Consider the following 20,399-nt stretch of genomic DNA (forward strand, 5'->3'; position numbering starts at 1 on the left):
GCATGGCTGAGCCTCCGGCACAATGAATGGGCCAACAAGAGGCCTCTCTTCCCCATGGTTTCCCCACAAAGGCCTTGGCTGCACCATTGGATGTGGGGGGGCTGGGGCCACTGAGGAAGAGGAGAGGCCATTCTCAAAGACACCCCGACTCCCAGGCTCTGCACTCCCAGGAAGGGGGCCTGGGCCCGGGGCCCAGTGCCTTGGGTTCAAGCCCAGTTTGCACTTGGATCTGCTGAGCAAGGAGGTCGCCCTCCCAATCTCTCTGGGCCTCAGTTTTCCCCGCGGTAATATCCCTGGCATCCTTCCCAGCCCCGATGTGCCCCTCAGCATTTCTACCCACTCAGCTATCACCAACAGCTCCATCCCACCTCCCACTGCCAATTCTCAGCCCTCAGCAGGCCCTGTCTGGGTGCAATGCAGCCAGACTTCCCCTCAGGTTGTATCAACACCCCTCACCCAGGCATTGCCCCCCAGTCCCTAACACCCCCACGCACCTCCCTTCAGGTCAGGAGGAGCTGCTCCAGTCTCCGCGTCCGAGTGCCAGGAAGTAGGAAAGTTCTAAGCTGTGGCTGCCTGCCAGGGAGTCCTACAGGGCCCCGCCATTTGCAAACCACGTGACCTAGACGTGTCTGATAGCCTGTCTGGGCCTCACCTGTGAAAGCCCTCACAGGCCATCTCCAGGGTCCAGTGTGACTGCAGGTGGAAGGCTCTGTGTGGGGAATTGGCATGAAGTGGGTTCTCAATCCACGTTCTTTTTATTCCTGTCTCCCTCCCAAAGCTTTTGGTCAGTCTTCCTGTTTCCCTGTGAGTGACATGTTCTTTCATGGTCTACCCCCATCTTTTTTTGCCTGACTCTCCCAGCAGTTTCCATTTCATCTCCAGATATGGCCATTTTCCTTTGGTAAGTCCTTCCTGAAGTCTAACCTATTGCCAGTTGCCCCTCCCCAAGCCTGGCCTCTTCCCACTAGCCCTGCAGCTGGGGCCCCAAGGGAAGGGGGTGGAGGTGGGCTCTATGGTAACTCTGAAAGAGAATGCCCTCTCCTCATCTGCATACAGACAGTCTCATTTGCATAGAGACAGGTCTCATCTACATAGGCTCAGTAGGACTCAGAGCACATTCCCACACATTCCCCAGCTTCTGCCTGGACCCTCCCGGCATCCCTGTCTAGGGAGGGTCCCTCCCCACCCCTACTGCCCCTGCCTCGGTCCCAGTTATTTTCTTTCCAAAAGGCAGTCCACCCTCTGTCGCTCCTCCTGCACCTGCTGCTGCTGGTGCCCTGCTTTCTTTTCCTGTGCTCAGTGGGGTTACCCACCTCCTGCGCCTGCTCCAACTCCTTCACCAGGAGCCTCCCTTCCCAGCCAGGAAGGAGGCCACTTGTGGGGGCAGAGGGCTGGCCCCAGTCACTACTGCCAGATTGATGCTTGGGCTCTGGAGTCCAAACTGGGCGTCGGGGGAGGCCGTCCTGGGCAACTTCCCTCATGCTGACCCCAGGCCAGACCCGGACTCCATTCACCTCTAGTCCCCGGGGACTGAGATGGGTGGTGGTGAGGAGGGTCTGAAGTGGGTCCTTGCCAGACTGGGCAGCAGGAACCTCAGAGACACTCCCCTGGGCCTGGAGAGCCTGGGGCCCAGCCCCTTAAGTATGCCACATGGATGCAATGGCATCCTCTTCCTGCCTGCTTCCTAGGCCTCAATCAGCCCTCCCAGACACTGTCCTTGTGGGGGACCCTGGGGCTCTTTGGCTTATAGGTTGGGGGGGCCTGAGAGTCTTCTGACAGGCGTCCACCAGGCTGAGGACCCTGGACACAGTCTTCCCCCCCGCTCCCCCCCAGCCTCATTTCCTCTGTAGAATAGGAGCTGGGCCAGACCAGGTGGCTTTAATGTGACCCTCCTTCCTGGAAACCGGGCCCAGGTGCCCAGCCAGCACTCTGCATGCAGTTTCAGCAGATGCAAGGATCCCCTGAGGCACATCTTGACCTTAGGCTAGGAGTCCTGGTCTAGAAGAGCTAAAAAGTTGTGATCAATATTTAAATGGGAGTGTAGATACATTCTTCTTTTTTTTTTTTTAAATAGGGAGAGGGATAGAGAGATATAAACATTGATTAGAGAGAAACATCGATCGGCTGCCTCCTGCATGCCCCCTAACGGGGATCAAGCCCAACCTGAGCATGTGCCGTGATTGGGGGACCTCTTGGTTCATGGGTCGATGCTCTACCACTGGGCAACACTAGCTGGTTGTAGGCACATTCTTGAATGTCTGTGGAGTATCTCAGGGAAGACACAGGAACCAGTGGTTGCCTCCTGGGACAGAAGGTGAGTGGCTGGAGACAGGGATGGGAAGGAGACATCCGTTCCCTTTCATGCTGTTAGAATTGAACTATGTGTATTATCATAAGCTTGTTTATTTAGAAAAATTCCAGGATTCAGACTATTTTTCCATGGAGGCATTGTTCCATTAGATGAGAGGAAGGACTTTTTATTATTTTTTAAAGAGTTTTTATTGATTATTTTTTCTTTTTAGAGAGAAAGAAAGGGAGAGAAACATTGATGTGAGAGCAAAAGATGGGGTGGCTGCCCCCTGAAGACAACCTACCAGGGATCAAGCCAAAACCTGGGCATGTGCCCTGACCAGGAATCGAACCGGCAACCTTTCAGTGCCCGGGATGATGCCCAACCAACCGAGCCACACTGGCCAGCCAGGGCGAGAGGAAGGACTTTTTAGAGGACGGTGGAGAGCTTAGAAGGTGCTGGCAGTGGGCTCTGCTAACGCTTCCCAGCAGGAGCTGAGAGTGAGAGGAGGACTATCTTGGAGGAGCCTGTGGGGAAGTGATGGGATCAAGGGCACAGTCCCAGCCTCTTGGTGTGGTTCCCCGGCCCCCGAAGCTTCCCTCCCAAGATCTTATTGAAAAGTCCTGCCTGCTCTCTAACCTGAATTCCTCTTGACAGACATATTCATTCCCTTTTATCACTGCTGAGGGAGGAAGCGGGGGGGGGGGGGGGGGGGGGCTCTCTCTTTGGGGTCTGTTCCAACCCAGGAGGACATATCTGAGGAAGGGACACTTCATGGAGGAGACAGAGGCCCACCCACCCAGTGACCCCCCACACAGGCACTCTGGGGGAGCAGCCCACCTCCCCTATTCTCTTGGTTCTTGGGATGCTATTGAGGGGCCTCCTTGGCTGGGAGCTTCAGCCCATTGCTGAGTTGGGCCTGACCAGACCCTGGGTGTTCCCAGGACCCCCGGGTGGCTGCTCCCCCCACCCCCTGCCCCACCATGGAGTTCTGTCTTAGTGAGGCCTCCTCCTCCTGTTGCAGTGGTGGCTTCTAGCATGGGTCTCCTAGAGGGAGCCCAGGACTGCCCTCCTCTCATTCATCCCTTCCCCCAAACCCTGTACAGGGACATCCACTGCCACTAGGGCTGCTGTTCAGGAGTCAGGAGTCTTTATTCGACGGGAGGTGGGACTTCCATCTCAGAGGATCTCAGCTCAGACGACACAGGAGGAACCGGGATGGGACGGGAGCAAGGGCGAAGCCCAGTCTTCTCCCAGGGCTCCGGGTGCAGTGGGCTGTGCGGGCTGGAGGCTGGGGCCTCCCCCTCCCATCCCCCTCAAAGACTTCTTGGAGGAGGCAGTCAACTTAGTAGAATTTAGCCTCATCTTTCAGTCAATCCAGGAAGGCTTCTTAGAGGAAACCCAGGCCAACTGGTGAAGCAGGTTCTCCTTTTTGGTCTGAAAAGAAAAAAAATGTCTAGAGTGAAAAGGGTTCTGTTTAGATGGAGACCTTAGCAGGAGGCAGAGGACAAACTTCCACGGAGAGTGTCCAGTGGCCCTGAAAAGGCTTCTCCTTCATCAGGGGAGGGAAGGGGCTGGGAGGGTCCCCTGGCAAAGGGGCCACCATGGCAGTGGCTGACTCTTTTAGGGGCTCTACCCAGGGCCATGGCGTACAGGGGATGCCAGGGTGGAGACTCAGATGCCAAGAGGTGAGAGACTAGGTGGAGGCCGGCAGCCTTGCTTCAGGAAGGCAGGGAGCATGGCCTGGGACCAACCTGGGAGGATTTGGGTGACTCCACAGCCCCTGTGGCGTCTTCCCAGCCCTGTCTTCAGCCTGCAAGCAATGTTTTAGCATCCCTCAGACTTCAGCCCTGCACCTAAGAAGCAGGCCCCATTCCTCCCCTGAGAACTTGTGAGGTCCCCTCTCCCAGCTCTGCGTGCTTGTCTGCCCCTCTCTCCGCATCCCTCCCTCTGTGTTTGGAGTAGCTCTCCTGGAAGTCAGCACAGGAAGGGAGGGAGACAGCACATGCTTTGGGATCCACAAAGCCCCTTGAAGCCCAGCCCAACTTGCTGGTCCCTCGACTCTGAGCAGCATGTCTTTCTTGGGGCTTTGATCTGCCTTTGTAAAGTGGGGATGATATCGCCCAGTTTTCAGGACTTTTGGAAGATGAACCGAGATAGCAGCTAAGAAAGGGCTTACACAGGCAAGTAGGTGCCTGGTCAAGGCCAGTTCCTTCCTTCCTGGGGTGTGGGGAGCTGTGCCCGGGAAAGGGTCCAATGAGGGGCTGCCAGAAACCAGGAGTCCGACGCACAGCTGTGGGGGTCAGTCCTTTCCTGCCCCATCTGGGGCTGGGAGCCAGCAGGTTTGGAGGCCCAACAGTTCACTTCTCCAAGGGCTTTAAAACCTGAGGAGAGGGTTTCAGAAAGAGGAGGGAATCTGAGCCATGCCTGACACCGCCCCATCGGATCCCATCCGTGTCACCTTCCTCCTCCCCAGACTCTCAGACTTTCCAAACTTACTTCCCTCCTCCCTGCTTCACCTTCTCCTTCCCTCCCCAGGTCCCTAACCTTGACCTTGACCATACTCTGGAGGGGTGGGGATGGGAGGTCTGCCTCACCCATGATATTGGAAACTCCCCAGAGGTGAGGACTTGGTCTTCCTCAAACCTGGGCTCCTTGAGGCCTGTACCCCTGACTCCTCCTGGCCCTTTCTGGGCGGGGGCTAGCTCCCAGACGCCCCGGGGAGCCAGCTGATCCTCAGTGCCCCAACTAAGTCCGTCTGCCTCTCCCCCCACAGCTCCCTTCCCCATTCCTTACTCCAGATTCTTGGGCTGCCTGGGAGCCCTCCCAGCACCAGGTTGGCTGGACTGGGGGGAACAGCAAAGAGACTGGTGCCTGTCAGGGCCTGGGAAAGGGTGGTGGATGAAGCTCTACGAAGGCCCTCCCAACCCCCACCCCCGATGGAGGAGGAGGAGTCCAGATGGAACAGTTTCCACCTGTTCCACCCGCCCAGTCCCAGACTGAGCCAGCATCTCCTAGCAACAGTACGGAGCAGGGGTCTGGGAAGAAGGTGGGAGCTGGGGAAGTGGGGTGGGGAACAATGATACCATAAATTATCCCCAGCCCCTCCCTGCCAGCCCACTCCTCCTCCGTTGAGAATGGCCTTTTTCTCCCCACCTGCTCCTCCTCCCGGATTCCCTCAGCAAAGCTGGCCCTGCTCAGTCCATTGCAGATGCCCTTCAGGCCAAGGTGACCACTCTCTACTTTCTGCTGGAGTCCGGGGGGGGGGGGGGGGCAAACTCTCACCATCCCAGGATCTCCCAGGGGCCCCATTGGAACCTCCCAATGGCGAGAGACGGAGTGTGCCTTCCCAAGGCCCCCACACCCCCGAACCCGGGGAGACAATCACTTTCCCAGGGCCTCTGGCTCTTGCTTCTTTGGGTGAAGATGGGGGCAAGGAAGGGAAATTTCCAAGGATTTGGTGACACAGACACTCCTTCTCTACACAAAGGTTTTAGACTTGGGGCCCCCAAGTCTTTAAGGGGCACTTGGACCTCTCACCAAGCTAGCCAAATCTCAGTTCCCTATCCCAACAGCTGGGGCCAAGGAGGCCCAAACAAGTGACTGAAGCTGGGTGACAGTTTCTTCCTTACCTTTCAAATCAGTCAAGTCAAGCCAAGGGTCAAGGAACTGGTGCATCGGCAGTATGGATCTTGGTTAGACATTGGGAAGGACTTCCCAAGATAGAAATAAGCAAGATCATAGAATTTCCTGGTTGGAAAGAGGAAAAGTCTGTCATAGAAACAGGAAATTGGGTGGGAACCTCTTAAATTTTACCTCCTCATTGCTTTCCTAGCCATATTAAATAACACATTGGGAATATTTAGCACAGAACCTGACATATAGGAAGCCTCCATTTGGGCTATTTTTAAGAAATCATATATTAACATGGATTCTTACTGGAGGAAGGGCTCCATCAGGAGGAAGGGCTCCATCCCTGAAGACCTATCTCCCCTCCTCCAGGAACCTATGGGAAAATCCAGATATGAGGTAGTGCCCTGAGTATACCATGGCAGCCAATTGCCATGGCAACAGCAGGAGTCTGGTTGGTTGCAGGGCAGCGTGGGGAAGCCAGCTGGTGCCAGATGGATGAACCCAGCAGAAGGTAGCCCCAGCCGGGTGAAGCTCATGTCCCCTGTACCCAGGGCTCCCCTCCATATGCCAGCCTCCGCCTGCTCCTTCCCTCCAGAACGAAAGGCTCCACTGCTATCTGTGGGGGATGATGCCAAAACCAGTCCTCCTCCCAGCTCTTGGCTTGTACAAGGAATGACTGCTTAGAGACAAAAGCCCCCTCCTGCGTGAAGTCTCCCTGGACCACGGGCTGAGGGAATCTAACCGTTCTGAATTTAGCTCACTCCTGACAATGCTGAGGAGCCACAAGATCAGGGACTTGTGAGGGTCCTAAGTGGCAAGGCTTGGAGACACCCTGTTGCACACATTCAGTGGAGGCCAGAGTCTGGCCTGCTCCCTCTGGTGAGCTGAAATATGGGCTGCAGGGAGGGAGGGGAGCAGGTCAGGGCAATGGGGGAACTGAGCTTCACTGCCCGTCCCCTCCCGGGACTGCTGGATAGTCTTCACACGGGGCCAGGGGGAGTCCTTCCTGCGGATGAAAGAAGCTGTAGTCAGGAGTCTACCACCCGGTTGTTACAAATGTGCCTCCCAAACCAGGCTCAGCAAGATGCTCACCCGCTTGAGCACTCCAGCCAGTCCAGTGCCCTTCGCCACAAGCTGCACCCAGCGATCCATGCCCTCATTTCCAAACCCTGGAAGCCTTCCCTGATGGTCCTCACCTACCTGCCGTGGCCCCTCTGCATTTAAAATCAACACTAGACATCTGCACACAGCCTTACAAAACTCTCACTCACTCCTCCCCATCTGGCCCTCAGAACTGTGGAACTAAGTTAGGGACATCAGGTGACTTGTCTAAGGTACCCGCTAGTAATGGAGAGCCAGAATGTGTAAACCGACCAGCCTGCCTGATTTGAGTCAAAAAGCAAAACCTCCTTGCCCTGGCTGGTGTGGCTCAGTTGATTGGAGCATTTTCCCGTGCGTCAAAGGGTTGCAGGTTCGATTCCCAGTCAGGGCACATGTCCAAGTTTCAGGTTTGATCCCTGGTTGGGGCACCTGTAGGACAGTTCAGATTAGCAATCAGTGACACAGGCTGCAAGGGGAAAGCCTCTTTGGGGAGGACAAGATTGGGTGTGGAAACTGAGGTGGCCTGGGGAGTCCTTTTGTGTGTTTTTTTAATCCACACCTGAGGATATGTTGAGAGAGAGAGAAAGAGAGAGAGAGAAACATAGATTGGTTGCTTCTTGTAAGCAACCCGACCAGGGATCAAACCTGAAAACTTTCGGTATACAGGATGATGCTCCCACCAACCGAGCCACCGGCCAGGGCTGGGGACTCCTTTTTAGCTCTGGTCAATCTTGCCTTTCCACCCTCCCATACGCCCTCCCTGGAGGGGGAGCCCTGCACAGGAGGAGGAGGGGACTGAAACAGTCCCTATGTTGGGAAGATGAGACTCTCAGAGTGGAGTCAGCCTCAGAAGCATGTGTGGGCAGGGGAAGAGACGGGCAGGACTGGGAGTTTCAACTGGCAAGAGAGGGGAAGGGGGGGCGGGACTTGTGGGCTCTGACTGGAGCATGAACAGGAGCCTGTCTGGGAATGACTCCACTGCGCCTGTGAGACCATGGCCAGGTCTCAGGTTCTTTGTCCTTCCTGGACCCCGTTAAAGCTTGAGGCCACCCCTCAGGCCTTCCCTTCTCCAGCCCATTCCACCGCACCCCCAAAGGGCCCCCTGGGCGCTAAGCCCCCTCACCTGACAGGGCCACTCACAGAGAGGGCTTTGTGCAGAGGCTGGGCCTGGGGGAGGGGTAGCAGCCAGCATTCCCCGCCTACATTCCACCTCAGTGCCCAGCAACAGGCTGATCATCAGCTCCTCAGCTGTCCAAGCCTCTCACCCCCTTTCTCTGGGAAGAATCCCCTCAGAGCCTTGAGCCAGCCCTGGACACCCCCTCCCCTTTCTGTACTCCCTCTTCCAGAAGTTTCCAGGACTGAAGCCTACTCCTCTGTTCTTCACTCCAGTCCCCAGCAGCCCATCCCCTGTCCTGACCTCAGGGCACTCACTGTGCTGGGGACCAATCTTGGCTTCTCCACATCTCTCCAGAGAGCTCCCCCAAGCCCGTGTGCATGTATGTGTGTGTGTGGTGGGGGGTGGGGGAGGATGATGATGGACATTCTAGTGCGGAAGAAGCAGAGACCTTTCCTGAAGCAGCTTCCAGGCTTCTCATATGTTCCTTCATTTGGCCTGAACTAGCTGAGAGCCAGTTAAGTGTCTGGTCGGGTGCTGGGCTCAGTGGGCAGCTAGATGGGGTGTCCTCGCCCCTCCTGGGAGTGGTTACAGGCTGCTTCCCAGCCACACCCTGCACCCAGCATCTCTGAGTATGTCAACTAATTTCCCAGCACCCCCATCAAGTCCAGCCCTCCTGGTGGAGCACGTAGGCTCTTAATAACCACACTTGTGCCTCCATCTCCTACCTCCTCCTAGCCCAGGCTCCCTGTGCCGGACACTCTAATTCCCTAACATCCCAGGCTCTCCCCTACCTCCTTGCTTTCAAGTATACTCTCATTCTCCACCACCCACTTCCTCAAACTCCTTAGACTGACACCTCCCTTACCCTCTGTCTCCTTTATCTTCTATCACTCATCTTTTGCCCGCTCCAGGAGTGGTGGCTGAAGTGATCAAAGTGAACTGACAGTGAGAAGAGAGGAGAAAACCCTCACAGCTGAACCTTGGGGAGCCCTTTTGGCTGGAGCATTGGTTGACCGGGAGGACTGGAGGAATAGAACCCAGAAAGAATAATCAGGGACATAAGAGAAGAACCAAAGGCCAAAGAAGACCGACTAGAGTTCACCAGGCCTGAGCACGGGCTGTTGGCCCAGCTGAGGAGGCTGTGAGTGCCCCAGAAGGCACAGTTTCACCAGAGTCATGAAGACGGAAGCCAGGCTGCTGGGCCGAGGAGGGGAGACTTGGAGCTTCACTTCAAGGACACAGCGGCCTTCACAGGCCCCAGAGAGACCCTCAAACTGGCAAGTGATCCTGCCTGTCACACAGGTGGGTAGCTCTCCTCCTGCTGCTGATGCCTCGTTCTGATTCCTCCAGAACTTTCTACACGACCCACGGTCCTCCCAAGGGGTGTCTGGAACTAGACCCAGTAGAGAGAACTCTCTCCCACCCTGTTCCTTCCTGTGTGAGGCTCCCATCTCTTCCGGGGCTGCCATGCCTCATCTCTCCCTCCTTCCTTCTCTCCCAGCCTCTCTTCCCAATTCCACTCACAGGAAGACTCAACGTTCCTGATCAAGCAGGAAGTCCTTCGTATAATCACACCTCCCTCGTGTCCACCATCCAGGGCTGGCTCTCGGCCTGCACCTGCCAGGGAGGCCGGTTCCCAGGCGCCAGTCACCTAAGATGGCGGCCTCCCTCTGCTTCCGTTCCCACAGCCTCGCCTCCTACCCCTGCCTCTTTCTTTCTGAAGCCTGAGCCCCACAAGGTGGGGGGCCAGGCTGGGAAGCCAAGACCGGAGGAAGCGAGACAAAAAAGGACAGAAAAGCCGGCCCCTTGGCATCTCTCGGACATTTCAGTCCAGCTTGGGAGGGAGGGCAGAAGGGAAGAAAGAAAGTAGTGTGAGTTTTTATTTCTGTCTTCTTCCTGCCACTTCCCCCCACTCCACACACACTTTGATGAAAACAAAATCTCTCCCCTTTTCTCTCCTTCACCCTCCTCCCCCTTTTTCCTGGCTCCTACCACAAGCCTCCTGGAATGCAAATGAGTTGTATTATGCAAATCTATGCAAATAAGGCTTAACGAGCGGAAGGAGGGGGCAGAATGCCTAATGAGTAATGGCGGAAAGGTGCAGATGGAAGATGGCAGAAATGACCCCCTCCTCTTTGTTCCCACAGCCTGGAGGCTTGCTGGGGTAGTGGGGTATTCGCCCTCCCTTCTGGCTGAGAACAGGCCAAGGCCCCATTGCTTCAGCTGAGAAGGCCTGGGATGGCCTTGGCTGTAGGTAAGGGACCGGAGAGCTTGGGGGGAGAGAGGGTTCAGTACAAAGGATTCCTGCTCACTTGCACACAGCTTTGCCCAGAGACTCTGACATGCCAGCTTCCCACCCTTCAGCTCCAGGTGCTGAAAAGAGGGTGATGCTTATGCACATCATGGCTGTGCATCAGAAAGAGGATTCCCAAGGGAAGATTCCCAACCAGACCCAGGTTCTTCCTGGGAGTGGGGGGTAAAAGCTGTCTCTCTTTGTGCTGTAGAAGGTGAGGGTTGGAGAGGTTGCCATAGCAACATAGCATGAAACACCCACCTCCCCAACATCCAGCCCCAGAGGACCTAGGAATTGGGGGGGGGGATAATAGATTGACACCCCCTGGTGCCCCCACCACCTGGCACTGCCAGCCGGAGATGGCGCCATCAAATCCTAGAGAGAATGGCCCCTTTGTTTCTCGGCTCACGATGTTGGGGGAGCAGGCTGGAGCACACAGAAGGGCCTTTCCCAGGCCCTGTTCCAGTTTGCGTGACTCTTGCTGGCCTCTGGAGAATCCTGTGGCCACACTGGTCTTTGTGCCCTGGCAGATGGCTGCCACTGTGTCTTTTCTCTCATGGGCTTGCCAACTACTGCTAGGTATGCCTTCCCCTGTGCTTCCCCCTCCAAGCCTCTCACACAGAGATGGTAGTCAGTTGCACCCCTTCCTGGCTTGTGTGGACATCTCATATGCCCAGATGTGCATCCTGTTCTTTTTTGTCAGGGGCAACCTGTGAACTCGCTCTAGCAGCTTTAGGACAGTTCCATCCAACTCAAGCAGGGAGACCCCCAAGGGAGGCATCAGACACAATAGGTGGGCCAGGCTGAATTCAGTAGCCTGCATTGGCAGGAGTTGGCATTTCCACTAACCAGAAGAGCTGGTCACACCTCTTCCATTCTCTGGGGATCTGTAAAATGAGGGATAGAGGACTGATGACATCTAAAGCTCAGTTTAGCTCTACCTGATCAGTTCACTCTATATCTTACAGGAACTTAGGTTAAATCCTGCCTGAAATCTAACTCTCATCCTTCTTACTGCTAGAGCAGTCCCTGCCACTCAGACTCCCCAACGTAGACAAACCCTACTTCCTGGAGATGGAATGCCAACTACCCTCAGCCTTCTCTTCCTCCTGAAACTCCAAAGCTGCCTGAAAACACATCCCACACATTAAAAAAGCTAGAGTCTCATATCTGCTCATGCAGACAGGACTCCCTCCTAACCCTCTCAACAGAGGTCAACCACAGCCATCTCACTCACCAGCCGGGAGCTGTCCGTGGTGCTGGAGGCGGCTCCGATGCACGAGTGGATGACAGAGGGTGGGAGGGTGGTGGGGCACCCATCCACCCCAGGTGAGAAGTTAAAAGGAGGGGGGAAAAGCAGAAACACGGAAACAGTAAGGAAAGGAGTAAATGCATTCCTGAAAAAAGTTTCTCCTATCTGAAGATCTCCAGCTTGCCAATACTACTTTGGGAAGGAAGGGCACAAAAGTCATGGAAACGCTGAACCTCCCACACCTCCATCCCTAATGACTAAAGCAGCGGTTCTCAACCTGTGGGTCGCGACCCCTTTGGCGGTCGAACGACCCTTTCACAGGGGTCGCCTAAGACCATCCTGCATATATTTAAATTACGATTCATAACAGTAGCAACATTACAGTTATAAAGTAGCAACAAAAATAATTTTATGATTGGGTCACACCATGAGGAACTGTATTTAAAGGGCCAGAAGGTTGAGAACCACTGGACTAAAGTGTCCAGGATTATCTCGCTCCTCACTGGATCCTTTCTAGAAATTCACAAGGAGATGGAATCATAGTTTCTGCCCTTGGGGAAGAGTTCAGGTAGAAGTAATTGACAGGGTACAGACCTCGAAGCTCCATCCTAAATTCTAAGGCTCCTACAAGGAATTTACTAATAAATATGAGGAAGATACACAATCTGCCCAATAGTATAATAGATATCAGGAGCTTGAGAGGAAAGGTAGAGAAGATCGGAAATAGAGAGCACACGCACGTGTGTGCGTGTGTCTCACAGGCAGAAAGATAAGCCTACTAGTATATCAGTGGTTCTTAACCCTAGTTCACATTAGAAACACCGAGGGAGTTTTTATACAATACTGGGGCCTCAGCCTCATTCCCAGATACTCTGATTTCTCTGGTCTGGAGCTGAGCCCAAACATCAGTACTTTGAAAAAAGCTCCCCAGGTGATTTTAGTATGCAACCAAGTTGAGAATCACTGTCTTGGGAGAAAGCAGGGGTTAAGCCTGCTCTGGTGGAGGAAGAGGCAAAGCTAGGCCCCGAAGAAGGAATGAACAGGGAAGAAGACAGGCACGTGACTCCTCTCCTAGGGCTCCCATTGGCCTGGAGACCAACTCAGGTGGTGGGCTTGTCTCTTCTGAGCTGTGAAAGCCCAAACCACTCCAAGGCAATGAGATGAACTGTCTCCCCACCCCAGTCCCTGAGCAGAGACAGGAATGGGTGCAATGAACATAAGGGCGTGCTGCTCCCCTTCACCCAGAAGGTCCCCAGGGAGGCAGTTGTGGAAGGTAAACAGCAACAATGGTCTCTTTCAGTGTCCAGATCCCAACCCTTCAGCCCAATTAGCAGACACAGCAAACAGCAATTCAGCTGCCTTCAGCTGCTGTCATAACAAATTCAGAGCAGCCTTAATGGGGGATTAGGGCAGGAGAAGGCGGGGTATCACTCTGAGTCCTGGCAGAGCCTGGGTGGCAAAGAAGGGTTCCCCTTTTCTCTCACCTCTCTCCTATGTCAATACGCACCCACTCACCTTTACCTGCCATAGCCCTACTCCTCATGCTCCTCAAAGCTCCAAGAATATTTTTATAGTTTTGTCTCTTCTTTCCCTCCAAAGACTTTAAATCATTAACCTAAAATCTCTTCTCTCCTAGGGAAGTTGGCATACCCTGCTTCTGGGTGAGAGAGTGCCACACCTCCAGCTCTGAGATCTCAACAGCAAAGGGAAGAGGTGGAAAGGCCAGCCTGTCCCCAGAACATCGGGCCGGGAAGGAGGTAAAGAAATAAGTATCAGCATTCCAACTCCCAACCCTTGGAAAGCGCAGACTCCAAGAAGGACTTGCAGATGGAGAATGGGGTGGGGGGGCGGTGCTTCTCTGGTGGGTTACCAATTTGGGGAATTCAGTTGGGAGTCTCTACTTGGTTTGCTAATTATACCTACTACCTAACTGGTCCTTTAATTTAATAAACTGTGTTTTAGTAACTCTAGAAGCTTAATGGAAAAACTTGGAATTGTCACTTACACATACCTTATCTCTCTATCTACACAAGTCAGTTTACCAATCACAGGTACTCTTACAGACAAATGGTAAGATCCATTAAGGAGAAAAACCCACTGGCCACTCTTCCATGTGGACTCCACTTTTCCCTTAACAGGCTTCCCAAGGACTGTTGTTGATCCTCTGCCAGGGCTTCAGACATTGCCTACACAGGCCCTAGGAGTCCTTCCTTGACTCCCAGAGCTATAAAAGCAAAATAAACTTCCTCCAGTTTAAATGCTTTGAGCTCCTCAGTCAAGAATATGCCAAAGAGCTGTCCTCTTTGCATTCTGAGGTCAATCATAGGCTTTCAAAGAGTCGTCCCAAACTGTAGCCTTTAACCCTTCTGCCATGGAAGAATTACTCTCTACCCGTGGGCATCATAACATATTATAAGATCTTCCATATAGAATTCTCCATTTGCTCCATGTATCAGCCCAAGTATATACACTCTCATCCCCATTATACAAACATCCAGCTGAGGCTCAGCGATCTGTGTAAATCATGGCTCCTGAAGACAGAATCTGGATTAGTCACATTTGCTATTTCTATTTCTGTCCCTCCTCAGGCTTGCTGATTGTGATGATTGTGGAAGGATGTTTCAACAAGGCCCTTTCAATGTCTAGAATTGGGGGTGGGGGGAAATTGTCCCAGGATGAGGATATGAGTGATCATGCAAAACTTGAGTCAGATGCTTAGGAAGAAATTGCCTTTGAACTCCTGGACTCAGAATTCAATAGGACGGTTTGGGGATAAAGAGCTGAGGACAGAGATGGATAAAGAAACCAGTTTAGAAATTGGTTGCCAGGAGGAATAAATGGCTATTGCAAGATTGGAAGAACAGAACTGAATATTCTTGGACACAGACAAAGGCATTATGATACAAAAGGAGAAATTTCCTAACTGGTAACTGGTGAGGCCCTTCCCAGCCCCTTTCAAGCCAGCTTTCGTGCACCCCATTCCATCAGTTCTCATCTTGGGTTCAACTGGAGGAGGTGCTATTTTGCATAAAGTTTGGGGAAGGACTCAGTGGTCACTGTGATGTCTGCATTTGGTAAATCCACACCCCCCCCCCCCCCCACTTAGAGGGTCTGTTTCTCTGGTGGTTTTACACCTGTACACAGCCAGGCATTCTTATCTCACCGTGGAGCTTCCTGCCCACCGTGGATCACACACAGCCAAACTCACACGAGGCCACACACCAGTCAGTATCTCACCCTCATATGCAGACACACACAGCTCACAAGCAATCACCCATCATTCAGAGAGCCCCACCAACACACCTGCGGGCACACATAAGGCAGACACAAACCCTCACCCCGACATCCTTCTGGCCTCTGTCCCCCCTTTCCACTGCAACACCTGTTTTGTAGAATGTAAACCCTCAACCCACCAGTTCCCTTGGGCTACCTTCTCTTTTGGGGATTCTGTGGTCAAATGTGCTAATGGGACACAAGGATCATAACCTAAACCCATTGTGCTTAATAATACAGGTTCTAAGTCTCATGTGGATGAGCCTCATTAGATCCCAAGTCCACATTTTCAAACCAGACTACATGAGAAGTTAAAAAAAGCGGGGGGGGGGGGGGGGGAGGGCTTTTCTTTTTTGGCATCTTATCAGATGCCAACTCCCTTCAGCCCATGGTCACCACCAGGCTTGCATCTGCACAGATCTTCCCTCTTCCCTCTTCAGCTCACCCCCATCTCAGTCTCCCTGCCCCACCCTCTCCAGATCCTCTCTCCGGGCAAGTGTAAAGCAGTGGAGAAAGCATTGGGTTTAAGACCAATGAGTGGCATAGCACCTCATTTGAGCCTGTGGTTCCTCATCTGTAAAATGGGATTAAGAACAGCTACCGCACAGGGTTGGAGGATCAAAGCCAGGGGTGTAGGCAGAGCACTGTTACCTGAAAGTATAGTGTGGTATTAAGGAGTATCAGTTGCTCCTCCGAACCTTCTCCCTTTCTCCCTAATCCTACCTCCAACCACCACCCTCAAAAAACAAGACCCCCCAAATTCCAAATATCTGAGAAAACAAGAAGCCATTAACCTCCCCTTCCTCCAATCCTCTGAAGCAGTGGTTCTCAACCTTCTGGCCCTTTAAATACAGTTCCTCATGTTGTGACCCAACCATAAAATTATTTTCGTTGCTACTTCATAACTGTGATGTTGCTACTGTTATGAATCATAATGTAAATATCTGATATGCAGGATGGTCTTAGGCAACCCCTGTGAAAGGGTCGTTCGACCACCAAGGGGGTCGTGACCCACAGGTTGAGAACCGCTGCTCTGAAGGAAGAAAACATGTACTCTAGGCTCTCTGAAGCACCAGAGTTTCAGTTTGGAACCCCCAATATTTCTCCCACATAATATATAATTGAGTAATAATTTTCTACCTTCAAAACCAGTTCCTGGGAGGAAAATGTAAATTTACACGGGAAGCTAGAGTTGTACAAAGTCGTTTTGTACAGCTGGCCTGCCCTCCGTTTACTCCTCACTGCCCTGCCCCGTGTTCTGGAATGCTAGGAGGTGTGGGGTGGCGGGGGGGGGGGGGGGGGGGGGGAATGACTGCAGAGGGGGCTCCTTCTAGCTGTGGCCACATTTACTTTTATTTTACCAAATGACTCAACCATGCTCCTCTCCACTGCGCCTAAGCACCCTTTTGCCTAAAATATTTAGGTCAGGCCAGATCAATGGACTCTTTTAGGAATGACCCTGATTAATCTAATTCCTTGCTTTCTTTGGGCAGCATAACCACTAAGCTACAAATTCCTTTGTGTTTGAGCTCTTTAAGGCCATTTGTTCCTGGGGATGAGAGAGAGAGAGAGAGAGAGAGAGAGAGAGAGAGAATGGAGTGTGAAGGTGGGGTGTCCTGAAAGACCCCACCTCCACCCTTTGGTCAGTGAAGACAGGGCTGGCATGAGAAGCTTTTCAAGACATCAGGCTCAGGTCCTGGGTTGTGGGGAGGAAGGAATATGGACATAAGGGGACTGAGACATACTCTGCACTCACTGCCCCAGAACCCAGGCTGCTCCCCAGCCACTGTCCTCCTTTGGAGCAACCCCACCGCCACCGGGACCTCCAGCCCTGTCTCCACTTTGCCACTCCCAGCTCCCAGCCAAGCCGGGTAGACCTGCGTGGCTCCAGGGAGCCAAAAAGCAACACCGGGTTCTCCGCTCCCACCCCCGCCCCAGCTGCGGGCAGCCGCCGGGAACCTGTCCCAGAACCCAGCGGGGAGGCCTGGGCCGGAGCCCCGGGTGCGGTCCCGAATAACCGGCCACCAGGTTTCAACAGCCCCTCCCCTGGAGCAGCTCCCCCGGCAGCGGACCAGCCACAAGCTGCCAGGAAAGGCCCCTTCCCGCTCCCGAACTCAGCGCGCCGAGTCCCTGGGCCGGGCTCGAGCGAACGGGACTGCGGCTCCCACCTGCGCGGAGGGCGGGACGTCCCCCGGACCGGGGCGGTCTGGAGGCTGGCGGGCCGCCGGGTCCTCCGGTCGCCTCCTCCGGCCGTGGGTCCCCGAGGCTGCGGACCCTCGCTCGGGCCGCCCCCGCTCCCTCCCCGGCCGTGCGCCGCTCCCCCGGGGCCCCCGTGCGTAGTGTATGGGGTTATTTTTACTTTCGGTTATCTAGCTTTATGAAGACTCCACACCACTCATACAGCTAGATAACCAAAGATAACAACCAACCCCGCCTCCTGGCCGCCGCCGCCGCCGCTCCCACGCCGCCTCCCGGCCGCCGCCGCTCCCGGCCGCCCGCCCGAGGGAGGGTCCACGGAGGGAGGTGGGGGGCGGACAGAGGAACGGAGTCCGAGACCCGAAGGCTCGGAGGCACCGGGACACACACCACAGAGACCGAAAAAGGCGTGGAAAGGACACGACGGCCGGTGGCACCGAAGTCCGGGGATCGCCCCCCACCCCCAAAGCTTCCGACGCCGCGTTTCCCGCTCCCCATTCGGGCCTGAAGCGGGAGCTCCGCGGGTCCCGGGAGGAGGGACTCGCGGCTTTCGTACCAGCCGGGAGGACCACAGGCGCCGAGGCCAGGCCTCCGGACCCCAGCGGGTGGAAGTGGGAGTGAGGCCGGCCCCACCGTCTCCCAACTCGCGAAGGCGGTGGGAAAGGCTGCATCCAGCAGCCGACTAACGGGGGAGCGGGCCGCGAAACCCGGGGTAAAACCCCGGAGGCGCCCCGGTAGGAAACGGGGAAATCCCGGCGACCCAGAGAGAGGGAGGCCGGTGGGGTGGGGTGGGAGGCGACCCAGGGATTCCCAAGCAAGTCTCTCCCGGAGAGGAGAGGGCAGAGACCCTACCCGGGGAGGGAGCCCGGCCGGCGCCCGCGATGGAGTGCGGGAAGGAAAGTGCAGGGCGGGCGGGCAGGTGAGCCGAGCCCCAGGCTCCGCAGCACTCCCCAGAAAAGCGGCATGGTATCGAGCTCCAAAACCACCCGGGGCGGTGAAAATGGCCGGGGATCCTAGGTGAGAGGTGCTCTGGGGGTTGGCGGGGGTTTCGATCAAGAACGAGAATCGCCCAGAGGTCCCGGGGACCCCGAGAAAGGCGTGGGGCGCGGCCGGCCCCTCGCGGCGGACGCACGGGCACTCTGGATTCCGAGGCGCTCGCCCCTCTCGGCCCCGAGCCGGCCAGGCCACTTACATCGAGCCCCAGGTGCCCATCCATGCTCTCAGGCGCTGTCCTTTCGGGCCCTTCCCGCCCATAGAGCGCCACGGCACTGGGTCCAGAGTGCCAGGGCTCAGCAGGCGCCGGGGCGGGGTCACCCACCCGAATTTCGGCCTTGGCGGAGCGGAGGCGAGCTGGGAAGAGCGCGCCTCACCTCCCCAGCGACCGCCTCAGCCTCTGCCGCGGCTCTGGCCCGGCGCGCTCCGGCTCCGGACTTTTCATTCATCCTTTCACGCTCCCTCCCCAGGCCATCCTCTGATTGGCTCCGCCAAGCATGACGTCACCGCCTGGTTGCCCCTCTGGCCCCGCCCCTCCCCTTCCCAGTTTGAGCCGGAGCGCGCAATTGGGGCGCCCCACCCCTGGAGAATGGGGTGGGGGCGGGGCGGAACTACTATGTCTGTGTGCAGATTCCCAACCTCTTGCTGCCTCACTCATCTCCAACACCCGCCTGCCATCTCCAATCTATTGCCGTTTGCAGCTCACTCTTTCTGCAGGTCTTACATGTTCCATTTTGGCCCTAGGTGCACTGCACCAGGACCAGGACTCAAAGATGGAAAAGACAACCAAATGATTGGAGACGATCCCTACCTGCCTCCACACATTAGGATATTCTTTGTGCTTCCCGGGTTCCAGTTCCTCCCAGACTGTGACCCTAATCTTTTAGGACGGGCAGAAACCTTGCTTGTTGGTTTCCAACCCCAAACAGTGAGGGATTCTGGAAGTTTGGGACTCCTATTGGGAGACGTGGAGTGTGATAGAAGCTGGGCTTCCGTTTTCGTCGTGCAGAAACGGGAATAGCTCTTGTACCTGTTCACAGCACCAAAGTTCCCGGCGGGAGAGGCCGGAGGATCCCAGCTGGCATTAGCTTGGGCAACACCTGCAGATTTTGACTCAGTCACGGAGGTCTTCCTTTCCTTCCTCTACCGCGTGCGCCTGCATCCCTCAGGCCTGGCCCCCACCCCTGTTCCATCTCCGGGTGTCTGGAGAGCTGGAGTAACTGGGAGCAGGATCCCTCTCCAGCAAGGTTTCAGGTTCCCGACCTGGCTCCCCATTTGGCTGAGAGAATCAGAGCCCCGTAAGGCCAGCCCGCAGGCGGTATTTGGGTTCTTTGGGCTGGAGAGCCTAGCTGAGCCTCTGTGCCCACCAGGGAACAGTTTGAATCCTTGGTCCTGAGATAACTTACAACTCCCTGACTGTACTTGGCCCCTTTTCTAAAAAAATAAATCAATCCTACAATTTAGTTTTGCAAACCTGGAGACTGTCAGCTTAATATGGGCTGTTCCTATCACCAGGGATATTTGAACACTACACCAACCAGGGTGCACCCCCAGAGTACCCCTGGTTTGGCCATCAGGCCTGGCCGGATTGCTCCCATCTCTGAGCAGTCTGGGACAAAGCCACAAAGCCGAGTCTGAATGCTATCTGCCTGGGTTAGATGCAAGCCAATGGCCAGTGGGTTTCCTCTGATGCTTCCCTCAAAGACTGCAGCATGTCTGAATAACTGCTGCCTGACTGTGAGGCGGAGGACACTGAAAACTCGGATAAAGCCCCGGGACTGAGTGCTTCCCTACCAGAGCACAGTGTGGAGCTGAAGCAGACTGCCTGGTTCCCCTGGTCTAGGACATTCTCAGGACTGTGCTGGCATAGCTTCTCCCTGTCAGTCTCCACAGTGTCCCAGGGCCCTTTCTCAAGGGAAAGGCTTTTTAGAAGCTTCCACAGTGTCAACCTTTCACCCTCCCAGACCTGGGAGCACACCGGCCAAAGGCAGGCAGGGAAGGAAAGGGCCAAACTGTCTACTCCCTACTTTGTTTCCTCCTGCCCCTCCCAGGTGCCCCTACAGCTCAGAATGGAACATTGTGGGAGCACGGGGGTCCCTGAAGGTATATCTACCCCACTAGGATGCTGCTAAATGTATTCCCTAAGGGCATCCCCCATACCAGGCCCCAGAGGAACTGTAAGTCCCCTCTGCAATTCCTCTTTGTGCCTACAAACCTCAAATATTTCTCAGTACATCACCTCACAACCCTT

The 20,399-nt window shown here is 55.0% G+C and overlaps 1 long non-coding RNA gene across 5 annotated transcripts in view; it reads right to left on the reverse strand.

The window, feature by feature from the left end:
• Nucleotides 1-2,375: 2,375 nt before the first annotated feature.
• LOC138995495 (uncharacterized) overlaps nucleotides 2,376-20,399 on the reverse strand; it is a 22,118-nt gene continuing 4,094 nt past the window's right edge. For 2 of the 5 annotated variants that reach the window (XR_011468633.1, XR_011468634.1), the window contains exons 3-7: nucleotides 7,338-7,453; nucleotides 6,230-6,296; nucleotides 5,923-6,040; nucleotides 4,470-4,674; nucleotides 2,378-3,727 (exon numbers count right to left, since the gene is read on the reverse strand). This is a non-coding gene — a long non-coding RNA (uncharacterized lncRNA). Of the gene's footprint in view, nucleotides 3,728-4,469; nucleotides 4,675-5,922; nucleotides 6,041-6,229; nucleotides 6,297-6,684; nucleotides 6,930-7,337; nucleotides 7,454-18,347; nucleotides 18,556-20,399 lie in introns of those variants that run through there. The other 3 variants (XR_011468635.1, XR_011468632.1, XR_011468636.1) reach the window with 3 other exon arrangements.

Source organism: Myotis yumanensis, unplaced genomic scaffold (assembly GCF_028538775.1).
Source record: "Myotis yumanensis isolate MYYU_CA2020_CCGP unplaced genomic scaffold, mMyoYum1.0.hap1 SCAF_17, whole genome shotgun sequence".
NCBI classification, from domain to species: Eukaryota; Metazoa; Chordata; class Mammalia; order Chiroptera; family Vespertilionidae; genus Myotis; species Myotis yumanensis.